Source organism: Myxocyprinus asiaticus, chromosome 26, assembly GCF_019703515.2.
Source record: "Myxocyprinus asiaticus isolate MX2 ecotype Aquarium Trade chromosome 26, UBuf_Myxa_2, whole genome shotgun sequence".
Classification (NCBI taxonomy): Eukaryota; Metazoa; Chordata; class Actinopteri; order Cypriniformes; family Catostomidae; genus Myxocyprinus; species Myxocyprinus asiaticus.
In genome coordinates this window covers 35,549,209-35,565,423 of record NC_059369.1, presented here as the reverse complement: position 1 = coordinate 35,565,423, position 16,215 = coordinate 35,549,209, and the positions used below count along the sequence as shown (strand labels likewise).

Sequence of the window (16,215 nt, the reverse complement as noted above, 5' to 3'; positions counted from 1 at the left end):
TTATTATTGTTGTTGTTGTAAAATGTAAACCTTTCAATACAAACCTATAATGAGCTCAGAGGTTGTTTAACCCTTTCATACATGTGTGACGGTTAATAACTGGGTCCCGCAGAGTAGCGGCACACATACGTATTTCTGCAATAGCCAGTTACGTTACAAGCTGCCAGATTCAAATCGGCTTTCGTGCCGGCACAGGCTGCGCTGGTCAAGTGGCTGTTATTTATATTCACTCAAGTAGTTACTCATACAGTCTTTTAAACCACAGAATAAGTTTATTTTATATACATACATCCAACTCGTTACCAAAGTACCACAATAAAAAGTTTACAGATCTTATACGTACAGTCAATACATCAAACGCGATCTTCCTCCGATGTGTGCTGCCATTTGTTTACATTATTAACAGTTGTCATTTGTCAAACAAACAGATACTCAAAAAATCTTTTCAAGCACATAATGTTCATGTAACAAACAGCCAAACTGTCACCAAAGTACCATGATAACAGTTCACAGCTTGTATATGCACAACCATCTTCCCATGCACGCAGCCACGTCTACTAATTAGGTGGAGATGCGTATCTCAACTCAAACGCTCTTTACACACACACACACACACACACACACACAAACACACAGCCATGCAAAAACACAAGACACACACAATGTCTGAGAAGTCAAACAATGCATATAGGCAAACCGGACTGATAATATTATTTGTTCATTTATTTTTTACAGTTATAAAAATTAAATAAATAAAACAAAAACAGTACAGCAGACATAACCCATTTATTCACGTTTGCTATATTATTGTCAGGCATTTCGTTGGGACAAAGGACCCAAGACCATAGGGGATAAATCAAAAAGTCTTTAATGTTCAATAAACACAACAAGTGTTCCTGCGCCAGCTTGGTCGAACTCAATAAGGAAGCCACTGGGGCGAGGATAGTGTGTTCGTTAGTGTGTAGTGCTGTGGAGGTCCGGAACAATCCATAGCAGAAAGGTGTGGTGCGGAGCAGAGCCCAGATAAGCAAGTCTCCCGACATGCGGGCAGAATCCAAGGAATCCTCCTCGAGCACGATCACCAGGGCAACAGTGATCTGGTGGGCACACACCACTCCCGAGACAAAGCAACCAACAGAATGGAACTTCACACTAAACAAGAGAACAACGTTAAGGTACAGCAAACAATAAACCAGCAAACATACAGGGAAAACACAAGGGATGAAATAGGGAGAGCAATAAGAGGAGGACAGGTGGAGCATGTGAGAAAACCATTACCGTAATCAGCGTCTCTCTGGGAGCGATCAGCGTTCCCAAGGAAACACCGATTACGCTCACCGACTCCACCTATGACACAAGAGGGAGAGAAGAAAACAAACAACAGAATGAACCGGTAAATACTGGAGCCATGACAATTATATTCCCTACTCTACTCTACTCATAAAAAAGTTAAGCAATGATATATGTTTCAGTAGATGTCCGTGTTAATGTATGTGAAATTGAGAACTACACTACCCATAGTCCTGAAGAGAGATGCACCAATCAGATAAGTTGTTGTTATATGGTATGTTATACATAATTAATTAATTAATTATAGTGAATATTTTGATAACGTACCAATGTTTTTAATTTTATTACATTATTCTACCTTTTGTCTCACCTGTTATATTTTTATTTATTTTATATATTTATTTATTTGTTTTTAAATACCTATGGAGAAAATGTATATGAATAAATACTTCAGAAACAAAAAAAATTTAAAAGTGGGCAGTCACTTTAGTACTTTTGTTTCGATATACTTACTGAAAAAAAAAAAGAAAAAAAAAAGATTTTAACTGTGTTATTTTGCATAAAATTTGCATGTGGGTTAACTATATTTTATGCACTGTTTTTGGTAAGGCTGGATTATTTCCCATTACCCTAGTAAACATTCAAAGTAAGCAAGGTTGTTAATCTTTCTGAGGGATGTTTATGTCCTATTTTTTTCCATCACCCAAACAGAGTTGCTTTTCCAGATGCAAGCAACCAATCCTCAAAGAATATGCAAAGGAAAGCATTCAGCTGCTGGTAATGGGAACTCATGCTGCGGCTCAATCTCTTGTATTTGTTTTAGCAAAAAGTGAGAATCTTAGCTGTGAATATTTACGGTAAGTACCTGTTATTTTTGGCCAGTGCAGCTGTTTATTTTCTCAGTACAGTTGAAAGTCATGCAAAAAAAAAAAAAAAAAAAAAATGAACAAACAACCACATGTTAAAATTAGTTTTGATGGGCATCAAAGGCTAGTGAGAGAATTGAGAGAGAGAGGGAGAGTTAGTAAAAGAGGATGGGTAAAAAAAGGAGAGAGTGCTGACCCTGGCCTTAGTGGTTCTAAGATGTCGTGGGAGAGCATGCTTACTGCAGCAGTTTGGTAGTCTGGCTATGAGAGTGTGTACACCAGTTCTCTTTAAAACAGACCAACACAACCCCCTAAACACCTTCAAAACCACTTCAAACATTTACAAATGATGCAGCAAGGCTTGTCTCCATCCACATAATGTATGTAAGCCTGTCTTCTCTCTGGCCTTGCAGTTTTCTTGTTCTTTCACTGCACACAGTTCAGTCATCTGAAACAAAGGAGCACCTTTGTTAATTGTGTACGTAAAACTTAAGTGAATTGCATCTTTATTAGTTTGGGTGTTGTTCGGGTCTGTTTTGTTTTTCATAACTGTTTGCTGACATAAGTTTTATTACGTGACTTTTTAATAAGACTGAGGGGTGAATTACCACCCACAGAAAGCAGGCATTAAATAGAATTTTAATTAAAAGGGAGGTTTGTACATATTTTTTGCGCTCATGGCAGCAAAAGTACATCAAATGCTGATCCAATGATGGAAAAGAGCATTATAATGGGGCATACTGTATATCCAGATGCATAGTGTATTTGAGTGCACTTTCAGAATTTTAAATAGCTGATTAAAAGTTGTAAGCGATTTTAGCCATTCTAGAACTTCTACCATACCAGCCGTTGAATTAGCCACGCACGCTCTTTCCAAAACCCCACACTCCAAAGACGTGCACACATACAGACACAGTACACACTAGAGACTATTGTGTTGGAGTAAATGGAGGGGGTATGGTCCCCCTGAGCATTTTGCGAGAGTAGGACACCATACAGACACTAATACAATATATGAGCTTCCATGTAAACGGGCACAGTGATTCACAGGCAAAAACTCTTTTGACTGGCTAAACAAAGGATATGGCCACAGCCCATGGTTATCTTTCCCCCCACTGTTTACAGAGTCTAGGTCTGTTACAGAGGTAGGTGCGATATATAATGGCACCTACTTCAGTGATATCTGACAGGTAAAGGGATGTTTTTTGCATGTCATTTCATTAAAGGGGTAGTTCACCCAAAAATGAAAATTCTCTCATCATTTACTCACCCTCATGCCATCTCAGATGTGTATGATTTTCTTTCTTCAGCAGAACACAAACAAAGGTGTTAAGAAGAATACCTCAGCTCTGTTGGTCCTTACAATGCAAGTGAATTGTAAGTGACCTTTGTAGCTCCAAAGATCACATAAAGGAAACATAGAAGTAATCCATATGACTCCAGTGGTTAAATGTATATATATTCAGAAGTGATATAATAGGTATGGGTGAGAATCAGATCAAAATTTAAATCTTTTTTTAAATATTTCCATTTGTGTTCTGCTGAAGAATGAAAATCATACACCTCTGGGATGGCATGAGGGTGAGTAAGAGATAAGAATTTATATTTTTGGGTGAACTATCTAGTAACACTTTACTATAAAGTGCCATTTGTTAACATTAGTTAATGCATTGGGTATCATTAATGAACAATGAACAATATATGTATTACAGCTTTTATTTAGCTTTAATGCTGTTAGCAAATAAAATTACAATTGTTCATTGTTAGTTAATGCTAGTTCATATTGCATTAACTAATGTTAACAAATACAACTTTAGATTTTGAAAATGTATCAGTTTATGTCGTAATTAACATTAACAAACATTAATAAATGCCTTAAAAGAGTTGTTCATTGTTAGTTCATGTTAACTAATGTTTTTAACTAATGTTAACAAATGGCACTTTATTGTAAATTGTTACCAACTATGCCTTTAACCCTCCTCTTGTCTTAGGGTCTGTTTTGACCAGGAACAGTTAAAGAATGTGTTATAAATACTGCATAGTTTTTGATACTGGAACCAGTATCAGAACCACTTTGTCAAAACATTAAAACATCAGTGGTGGAATGATGCTGTATAGTTTTAGCAAAATATTACGGTAGTCTATATCTATAGCACTAAGAACTGGCCAGCAAGCAAGGAAATGTAACTACTCAACTACATTTAGCGTACTTTTTTTGTTTTTTTTGTTTGCAGCAATATCTAATTTGCATAATAATTTTAGTGAGTCATGTGCTAAAATAACAAAAAACTCATGCAACGAAACAACTTTATGAGCGAGGACCATTCATCACAATCGATTCATTCTCAAGGCCGCCAAAAAGTTTGCCGATGAGTTTCCCACAGAAAAGCTTTTTCCCACATTATTTACTATACCCCCCCCCCACCGTGAATCATTGTGTTTGAATCGTTCTAGGCCAAGTGTTACGTTTATCCAGATGTGTTGTCTACAAAAACCTCTTAAATCTCAAATAGGGATGAGAATCGCTTTTAGAGTCAGAGCAGGACCAGAGTCCATTAGGAGAATCCCAAGAAGAGTTTGCTGGTGGGGGCCCTTGAGAAGTGGGCTGTACAGAAGGGAAGGGGCTCCCTCAGGATATACTGTGATTGGAAGCAGATGTTGGCCCAAGAAAGTGATAGAGGAGGAGGGGTGTTTCGGAAAATTCTCAGGCTTAAGTCTACACTTTCTGGGCTCTGTCTCTATTAACCAATCAGAAAACAGCGTTGGCTCATTTGAAGGGTGTCAAAAGTGTTCCAATTGGAGGAGAGGCCAACCATGGATGCAGGGAGCAGATGTCCTGGGAAAGGCGTGCTAACTGAAGCTCAGTAAAAGAGAAGTAAAAACATTCAAACCAGCAACTGGACATGGACCAGACTCTGCACTTAGCCAGCTGCACATACATACACACATATATACACTCTCAGTCACACACACGAATGCAGTGCACTTGTGCAAACATACAATGGATCAACCACAACATTTAAACCACCTGCCTAATATTGTGTTGGTCCCCCTTGTGCCGGCAAAACAGCTCTGACCCATTGAGGCAAGGACTCCACAAGACATATGAAGGTGTTCTGTGGTATCTGGCAGCAAGATATATTAGCAGCAGAGTTCTTTCAAGTTCTGTAAGTTGCAAGGTGGGGCCTCCATGGATCGGACATGTTGGTCCGGCACATCCCATAGATGCTCAATCAGATTGAGATCTGGGGAATTTGGAGGCCAAGTCAACACCTTGAACTCTTTGTCATGTTCCTCAAACCATTCCTGAACAATTTTTGCAGTGTTACGGGGTGCATTATCCTGCTTAAAGAGGCCACAGCCATTAGGGAATACTGTTGCTATGAAAGGGTGTACGTGGTCTACAACAATCTTTAGGTAGGTGGTACGTGTCAAAGTAACATCCACATGAATGCCAGGACCCAAGGTTTCCCAGCAGAACATTGTCCAGAGCATCACACTGCCTCCGCTGGCCTGCCTTCTTCCCATAGTGCATCCTGCTGCCATCTCTTCCCCAGGTAAATGACGCACACGCACCCGGCCATCCACATGATCTAAAAGAAAAAGTGATTCATCTGACCTGGCCACCTTCTTCCATTTCTCCATGGTCCAGTTCTGATGCTCACGTGCCCATTGTAGGAAATTTCGGCAGTGGGCAGGGGTCAGCATGGGCACTCTGACTGGTCTGCGGCTACGCAGCCCCATTCGCAGCAAGCTGCGATGCACTGTGTGTTCTGACACCTTTCTATCATGGCCAGCATTAAGTTTTTCAGCAGTTTGTGCTACAGTAGCTCTTCTGTGGGATCGGACCAGATGGGCTAGCCTTCGCTCCCCACGCGCATCAATGAGCCTTGGGCAACGGTTCACCGGTTGACCTACCTTTGACCACTTTTGGTAGGTACTAACCACTGCATATTGGCCGAGACCGACTCTCGATTACCACTTGTGCTCAACCAGGCTTCCCTAGAAATCGCGGCGCAGACCACAAAATGAATTGACCTATTTGAATTCTAGTAAGAATGTTCTAGTTAAAAGCACTTTGGAGGAAGTCAGACCTCTCAAACAATAGACAGCCCTGACAGACTAGACAGCACTGAAGAGGACTTAAGACAATACAGTGCCATGTGCCAAAATATACATATATATTTTTAAATTACACATTCAGTTTAATTCTACGTTCAGGACAACAAGGAGCGAAAACAAAAAAACAAAAACAAACTATTCGTACAGAACGTAACTGAAAAAAGCAACAAAATCCCTTTTGTTTTGGAGTGACAACATTATTTTTAAATTGTTAACCTGTAAATAACTGGTTAATTTTGTTCTGGTATTTTTTTTCATGAAACCGAAGACCAAAGGGTTTATCACAGTAAATTTTCGGAATTACACCACTTTCTGTTGCCCGAAAAAATGAGGCTTCTGCCATTTTAGTAGAACATAAACATGCACTTTGAATCTGATGGAAATCGCTAGTTAAATATATATATATATATATATATATATATATATATATATATATATATATATATATATATATATATATATATATATTTGGCCTACCATTTGGAAAACAGGCTGCAGAACAAAAAAATACTGTTTCTGCTCAGAATAAACCAAAATGAAAATTCTTTCGTTTTTAGTCCCTGATCTCATATCAAATCTATAAGGTAATTTATTTGACCTCAATGTTCTAAATGTTTATGCAACTATGTTTTTCATAAATACAGTTTCACTTGATAAAAACTTCACTTAATACATGCCCTAATATTTGGAAACCATAAAAAAAAAAAAAAAAAAAAAAAAAACAATGGTACATAATGCAACACAGGCTACATTAAATACAGGTTAGGCCTGTAAGTTTTTTTTTTTTTTGAGTCAACAGTTGATGTCCAATATAACATCAGTGCCCTGAAGCAAAACTAGTTGAGAACCACTGGTCTAGTGGATCCCATCAGGGACCAGTATTGTAATGGAAACCAATGCCACTCAATCCTGTTGGAATATGGCCCAAAGCACACCACAAAAAGCATTTGGTAATTGTTTTAATAGTTTTCAGTTGATAGTTCATAATAATTTTTGTTATGTAAACCATTAAAATTCCTATTGTGTTTTGTTTATATTTATTTATCAGGTTATTACAGTTCACAAGGAATTAGGCTACTACACAATTTGAAATAATATTAACTGGTGGCTTCCACAGAAGCATATACCATTGATTGACTACCTCAAGGTAAGTAAGGTATGTTTTAAGAGGTTTTTGTGCATTTATTGTTAAAAAATCTATTTCTCTATGGAGAAAATGAAAAGGACTAGAATGAAAAATATGCATTCAGAGCACTGACACTGAAGCTTTTAGTACTGGAATATCAGGTACTGAATGCAGCGTAGATCCTCTTCTGCCTCCCTGACCCTGTGTACCGCTACAACCCCTGTCAACACTGCTTCGCCAGACACACTCACTTTTCATTGTATCTGTCTGCCAGCTTATGAGCTGTCATGACAAAAATCAATCAGCATTGTTGATGGAAAGTCCACATTACCATCTGAAGACATCTCCATTTCCTGTCTTGAATGCCAGTTCCCCAGCTCATGGCCCCTCATGAATACACCGTGGCCCCAGAGAGGGTGCTCTCATCTGGGTAGAGACACAGTAGGGTTCTGGAGGTGTCTGTGTGAGTCAGGAGCACATTGGTGGAGACCTGGACAAGGACAAGTGCAATAAAAATGCAAATTGGAGCCAAAGCTTGGGCTGCCCCAAACCCTGACCCTTGTACACTCACATAATACACTTCCCACCTGTGGCTAAATCTGGGTTAGGACGTCTTCACTCAGCCATAGATTTTGAGAAGCGAGAGGGTGGGAAACAAAGAGGCTAGACCAAGTCTTTGCACAGCAAGACAAGCCAGTGAATGAAATGACATTTTTAAGGTCTTTGTTGTTTCCTATTTAAACATATTTAAATGTATGAAGTAGATCTGCATTTCCTGGAAGAAAAAAAAAAAAAAAAAAAAAAACAGGTGCTTGCAAGGCAGCAAAAGAATTGTGTTGGGTAAGTTTTAAGTTTAGGCTTTGATTCTATGTAAATGAAAATGCATTATCAGTGCCATTTTGCCATCTTTGCAATATATGCAAGGACAACAAGACCAGTTACAATTCAGTATGCAAATTGAAGAAATAAAGAAGAGCATTCAGAAATATTTTGTTTTATTCTGTATTTTTTATTTTGTTATAATTATTAAGCTTACCCATTAGGCACACCTTACATGGAAATGATCAAACAAAGTCTCAATTGACGTTTAGCGTTTTGTGCTGAAGTTATTAAGTTTAATACTTGAGGTTAGAGGTTCAGAACAAACCCTAACCAGTATGTTTGAGGAACATCAATACAGTGCTGCCTTATAATCTCTGTATTTGGGCTAACAAAAGTCAAATTATATACTTTACAAGATTAAGCTTATTTTGAAAACAAATTTGTAGCCTATATTTATGTATAAATTATATCTTTTTTTTAAACCGTGAATATATGAAGATAGATCAGACATTGATAGTCCAGTCGGATTAGTCATGGGGGCACAATGAAGTCCCAGGACAGTGTTACTGATCCCTGGTATTATTGACCCAAACCAGATTCGACTGTTTAGGACATTGAGACCAGAATAGAATACAGTGTTATGAAGAGGACTTTGGGGAACCAGGAATCGGATCGTATTTCACAAGCTCTGGCGTAATGGAACCAGAGAGAGGAGGTTAACATGCATCACAAGGGCCATCTCTCCATTTCCTCACGGGATACAAGACGAATTCTGTGAGCTAATTTATCACACTAAGATCAGTATGAGGAGCATAGATAGCCTCACTTCACCACCGACAGGACCAGGCAGTTCAGTCCAATGTAATTCGAAGTTGAATTTCATTAAAGGTGTAGTGTACGATTTTTAACAACTTCAAGCAATGGTGTGAGTTTGATGGGGGATAACCTTTTGGGGTAACCAGTGGCAGACAGGGGCAATAGGAGTATTTTGGGAACCTGTTTGATAACAATAATTTTGGCAATTCGATGTGGTGCTACTAGTAGCGCAGCATTTACATACTTCACCTTGTTTTGTTGTTTGTTTGTTTGTTTGTTTGTTTTTTCTAGCTCCCTGATTTTTATTTTACATCTTTGAGAATGTACTTTTTTGTCTGTATCTACTCAGACTGAAGGTAGAGGAGACAGCTGCAGCCTGCCATTGACTTCAGCATAAATATTTAGCATAATCCTGCACACACTCGTCCATCTCCAGCACCAAATGTTTTAAGATGTGTTTAAGGTATGTGTGAATGTTGCTGTTAGTGTGTCTGCGTACTGGAGAGAGAGAAATTCTTCAACAGCATGCAGGCATAGGACATCACCTAACTTATGACACATGTTTGCACTTGCACAGACTTTTTTTTCTTTTTTTTTTTTTTCTTTTTTTTTGGTCTGTCTTTCTCTGCCTTACTTTAATTTTTTTTCACTCAACCATAATGGAAAGTTACATCTGTCAGATATGAAAATTACCCTTTGAAATCCCCAACTGTAGGTGCCTTCAAACCCACAGGTTCACCGTGTTTGTGTAACCTGACAACCATTTTCACAATTTAACGTCAGAGTGCAAAAAAATAAATAAAACCAAAACAATTAGTTTCTCAAAACACACTCACAAAGATCTTCCTTGTTCTGTTTCCTCCAATATTTTTTTTTTTTTCAGATTTACACTAGTATACATATTGAAGTTTATGAAGTTTGTTTTGAGCAAGATCAGACCATGATTTTTATGAACAAGAAGCATATTCTGAGGCTCAATGTAATTTTGTGTGCATGAGTGAAGTGTGTGTGATGAAGCAGTCTACTATGGATCTGAAGTTGTCAAAGGTGAAGCCAAGAGAGGAACCACCTGCAAACACAGAACCGACTAGTGCTGAATGATATCTAGAATAAAGACCTTGAACGTAGTGTGCATGTGTGGTCAGTTCCGGACACAAGAAGATGTTCTAAAAATGAAATATTTAACTCTCACTCATGGTTGAGAGAATGCAGAATGTGAAGAGCTGTAATCTTGGCAAAAGGTGTCTACTTTAAAGAAGCTACACTGTTAGAAAATTATGCCTTTAGGGGTATAACAGCTTGTCTCAGGGGTAGAACCCTGAAAGGTACACCCACGGTACCTACTTTACACCTTAAGGCCCCTTGCACACTTCACACAAAATCAAAGTACGAATGGTTGTGACGTCATTTAGAACAAAATCTGGCCAAAACGAAGGTATTTTTGAATTTGTTTTGGTGGTTTGTAACAGCTCATCAAGGCAAACTTTGCAACGGCTACTTAACACTTTCTTACTACCAATGGTTCACGTCATCAGTAGGTGTGACGAGTCAACATGAACACATTGCAGAGTTGTTAGCGAACTGGTGCAAATTTACCAATATTTGTACGATCGTTTGCACAGAGAAATTACAAAAGGAATCAAATAGACTCAAATCCTCTAAAGCGTCCATTCACTCTTTTATTTTATATGCTGCTTCACTCGTGTGCCATCTGCAGCCAAAAGCCATTCACACATTTGCCCTAAGTAAGACATGCCTATCAACATTCTTTTGTCTGTATTCTGCCCATTGACAATCTTTTTATACACTCATATTTGCAGTAGTGCTACTGTCATCATAAATTACAATAACAGAATGTAATCTGCACATATTTTGGACATATATGGCATGTTAGGGCATGAATGCACAATGTAGACATTACAAATTACAGATAATCTACTTCATATATATATATACTATATATATATTTATACCACAGGTCTGTTAAATGTTTGATTCTGATTGGTTCACGGACGTTCTAAGGTGTGCAATTATGTTTCAAGGAAACAAATGGCTATAATGTAGTTTCAGGTCTTCACCATATAATGGTTCCATAACACTTAGCCAAATTATTTCAGTTATTTCAAAGAGCCCTACAGGCTACAACAAAATAACCAGTGAAAACAAAGACATTGATTAAAGTAAATCGGTTAAGAACGTCAAACAATGTCTAAAATATCATATATTTATTTCAATTTCGGTTAAAAAGATCCCTCGTGCTTCCTCGTCTCCCCCGCACTTACACACGCTCACACACATACATACACTCACTCACACACACACACATTGAGACTAAAGTTGCAACCAACAAATAGAGCCACACCCCTGCGACTTGGTAAATAAAACAATTTCTATTATCTGAAATAACTTTGAATGTTTCAATGTATTTCACTCTAATCAGCATCATATAGCTATAGGAAAGCACCTATAGTGGCAGGACACAAAATTTTTTTTTAAGGTTTATAACGGGAATATGGCAACATACATCTTTTTGAAACGATGTTACTTCTGATGAGAGCAGCAACAAAAAAGGTAATCCCAGAAGCGATCTCTCTCATTTTCTGAGTTTCTCTCTTTCGATCCCTCAAATACAAATTCACACACACATACACAAACGCACTACCTTATTACTCCAGTAAGTGCTCCAGTAAAGCAGCACAATCCTCGCAATCCTCCACTGCTAGTTCTAACGTGATGCTTTCGAATTAGCAACAAAGGTTTGAGCTGTATTAATGTAAGATGCTGAATCTGTGGCGGAAGAAATTAGTTCCACTCATTAGAGCGTTTTAGGGACAACAACCAGAAAATGTCTTGAGATAAAACCCTGAACGATGTCTTAAGGTGTGGAAACCATGGTGTATATATATATATATATATATATATATATATATATATATATATATTGGCAGCCAAAAGATTGGAATAATGTACAGATTTTGCTCTTATGGAAAGAAATTGGTACTTTTATTCACCAAAGTGGCATTCAACTGATCACAATGTACAGTCAGGACATTAATAACGTGAAAAATTACTATTACAATGGAAAAAAGTATTCAGAACTTCTTGAACTACTTCAAAGAGTTCTCATCAAAAAATTCTCCACGTGCAGCAATGACAGCGTTGCAGATCCTTGGCATTCTAGCTGTCAATTCGTCCAGATACTTAGGTGACATTTCACCCCACACTTCCTGTAGCACTTGCCATAGATGTGGCACTTCTCACGCACCTTACAGTCTAGCTGATCCCACAAAATCTCAATGGGGATAAGATCCATAACACTCTTTTCCAATTATCTGTTGTCCAATGTCTGTGTTTCTTTGCCCACTCTAAACATTTATTTTTGTTTTTCTGTTTCAAAAGTGGCTTTTTTGCAATTCTTCCCATAAGGCCTCCACCCCTGAGTCTTCTCTTTACTGCTGTACATGAAACTGGTGTTGAGTGGGTAGAATTCAATGAAGCTGTCATCTGAGGACATGTGAGGCATCTATTTCTCAAACTAGAGACTCTGATGTACTTATCCTCTTGTTTAGTTGTACATCTGGCCTTCCACATCTCTTTCTGTCCTTGTTAGAGCCAGTTGTCCTTGGTCTTTGAAGACTCTAGTGTACACCTTTGAATAAAATCTTCTGTTTTTTTTTTTTTTTTTTTGCAATTTCAAGCATTGTATAGCCTTCATTCATCAAAACAATGATTGACTGAGAAGTTTCTAGAGAAAGCTGTTTCTTTTTTGCCATTTTTGACCTAATATTGACCTTAAGACTTGCCAGTCTATTGCATACAGTGGCAACTAAAAAACAAAGACAATGTTAAGCTTCATTTAATGAACCAAATAGCTTTAAACTGTGTTTGATATAATGACAAGTGATTTTCTAGCACCAAATTAGCAATTTATCATGATTACTCAAGGATGAGGTGTTGGAGTGATGTCTGCTGGAAATGGGGCCTGTCTAGATTTGATCAAAAATTACTTTTTTCAAATAGTGATGGTGCTGTTTTTTTTTTTTTTGTTTTGTTTTTTTACATCAGTAATGTCCTGACTATACTTTGTGATCAGTTGAATGCCACTTTAAATTAAAGTACCAATTTCCTTCCAAAACAGCAAAATCTGTACATTATTCAAAATTTTTGGCCGGCAGTTATATATATATGTATGTGTGTAAGGAATAATTGACAACGGACCACTGAATTGTTGAAAAATAATGCACACCTGAGGTGGTAATGCAGTGACGACGTGCAGTGGAGTATACAACTGAATACAATTATTCCTCACACACACACACACACACACACACACACATATATATATATATATATATATATACACATATACATAATTAATTTAAATCATTGAGTTGTTAAAACAGCTTCTTTTGCTGATCTCATGTGAATTATACTAATAGAATGAGGCATGAAGTCATTGATATTACATGTTAATGTCACATTAGTTAAGGTTTTGCATGTAGTCTTGAGCGTCCTCATATTAAAATGTACCTCTTAACGCCTTCCACAGCAGCGTGGGGGGTGTCTGAATGTTCGTGAACAGTATGTCATTGCTCAGCTGTTTCAAATTTCTTTTTATGTCTGAAAGAAGAATGAAAAAGAATACTCAGTAAGTGTGCTGGGGCCTTTAAGGTACTAATATGTGCCCTTTATGGAGAGATAAGTTACAAATACCGATTGACAAGTAAAGAGTAAAGTGGGTGCAACTTTGAGGCTACTGCCCCAGTGAAAAGCTGTTGTACCTCTAAATGTACATTTAAGAACAGTGCAAAAAAAAAAAAAAATATATATATACATATACCAATCAGCCACAACATTAAAACCACCTGCCTAGTATTGTGAAAGTCCCCCTCATGCCACCAAAACAGTGCCAACCCGCATCATAGAATAGCATTCTGAGATATGATTCTTCTCACCACAATTGTACAGATTGGTTATCTGAGTTACCGTAGACTTTGTCAGTTCGAACCAGTCTAGCCATTCTCTGTTGTCCTCTCTCATCAACAAGGCGCTTCCATCCACAGAACTGTCGCTCACTGGATGTTTTTTGTTTTTGGCACCATTCTGAATAAATTCTAAAGACTGTTGTGCATGAAAATCCCAGGAGATCAGCAGTTACAGAAATACTCAAACCAGCCCATCTGGCACCAACAATTATGCCACGGTCGAAATCACTGAGATACATTTTTTTCCCCATTCTGATGGTTGATGTGAACATTAACTGAAGCTCCTGACCCATATCTGCATGATTTTATGCACTGCACTGCTGCCACACAATGGGCTGATTAGATAATTGCATGGATGATTGTTGGTGCCAGATGACCTGGTTTGAGTATTTCTGTAACTGCTGATCTCCTGGGATTTTCACACACAACAGTCTCTAGAATTTACTCAGAATGGTGGCAAAAAAATAAAAATAAAACATCCAGTGAGGGACAGTTCTGTGGACGGAAATGCCTTGTTGATGAGAGAGGTCAACAGAGAATGGCCAGACTGGTTCGAACTGACAAAGTCTATGATAATTCAGATAACCGTACTGTACGGTTAATTGTAATTGTGGTGAGAAGAATAGCATCTCAGAATGCTATTCTGAGATGTGGGTTGGCGCTGTTTTGGTGGCATGAGGGGGACCTACACAATATTAGGCAGGTGGTTTTAATGTTGTGGCAGATCGGTGTATGTATATATACAAAATGATGTGGAAAATCTGTTCTTGACCTTTGCCCTAATTTTGCACAAATTAGGTACTCATACTTTCCAAATCTTGCAACCACTACAAAGATTTTCAAATTAATTGTTAATCTATCTCCCAAACCTGCATAGGTGAAACCACAGCAAGTTCAAACTTAGATGCAGGGACGTTGGAATGATCTAAGCACAATAAGGTATGGGTTTTCAAAAAGTAACAGTTACTGTGTCTCCCAGAAACTCTTATAAGTTACAGTATTTGCAACGCCCTTGGGTTGTTGCAATGTATGTGAAATCTTTCCATATAACAGGCCTTCCAGTGGACACAAAACCCACACTAAATGGCTTTGCTGTGAATTATACATTACATATACTTATACAGGTGCATCTCAATAAATTAGAATGTCGTGGAAAAGTTCATTTATTTCAGTAATTCAACTCAAATTGTGAAACTCGTGTATTAAATAAATTCAATGCACACAGACTGAAGTAGTTTAAGTCTTTGGTTCTTTTAATTGTGATGATTTTGGCTCACATTTAACAAAAACCCACCAATTCACTATCTCAAAAAATTAGAATATGTTGACATGCCAATCAGCTAATCAACTCAAAACACCTGCAAAGGTTTCCTGAGCCTTCAAAATGGTCTCTCAGTTTGGTTCACTAGGCTACACAATCATGGGGAAGACTGCTGATCTGACAGTTGTCCAGAAGACGATCATTGACACCCTTCACAAGGAGGGTAAGCCACAAACATTCATTGCCAAAGAAGCTGGCTGTTCACAGAGTGCTGTATCCAAGCATGTAAACAGAAAGTTGAGTGGAAGGAAAAAGTGTGGAAGAAAAAGATGCACAACCAACCAAGAGAACCGCAGCCTTATGATTGTCAAGCAAAATCAATTCAAGAATTTGGGTGAACTTCACAAGGAATGGACTGAGGCTGGGGTCAAGGCATCAAGAGCCACCACACACAGACATGTCAAGGAATTTGGCTACAGTTGTCGTATTCCTCTTGTTAAGCCACTCCTGAACCACAGACAACGTCAGAGGCGTCTTACCTGGGCTAAGGAGAAGAAGAACTGGACTGTTGCCCAGTGGTCCAAAGTCCTCTTTTCAGATGAGAGCAAGTTTTGTATTTCATTTGGAAACCAAGGTCCTAGAGTCTGGAGGAAGGGTGGAGAAGCTCATAGCCCAAGTTGCTTGAAGTCCAGTGTTAAGTTTCCACAGTCTGTGATGATTTGGGGTGCAATGTCATCTGCTGGTGTTGGTCCATTGTGTTTTTTGAAAACCAAAGTCACTGCACCCATTTACCAAGAAATTTTGGAGCACTTCATGCTTCCTTCTGCTGACCAGCTTTTTAAAGATGCTGATTTCATTTTCCAGCAGGATTTGGCACCTGCCCACACTGCCAAAAGCACCAAAAGTTGGTTAAATGACCATGGTGTT

General features: G+C 38.2%; 1 long non-coding RNA gene across 1 annotated transcript; it reads right to left on the bottom strand.

The window, feature by feature from the left end:
• Positions 1 to 301: 301 nt before the first annotated feature.
• Positions 302 to 13,664, bottom strand: LOC127417452 (uncharacterized). Its single transcript, XR_007893277.1, has 3 exons — positions 13,573 to 13,664; positions 7,736 to 7,894; positions 302 to 2,604 (listed from the first exon to the last, which is right to left on the bottom strand). It is a non-coding gene; the product is annotated as an uncharacterized LOC127417452 (long non-coding RNA).
• Between the last annotated feature and the right edge of the window lie 2,551 nt (positions 13,665 to 16,215).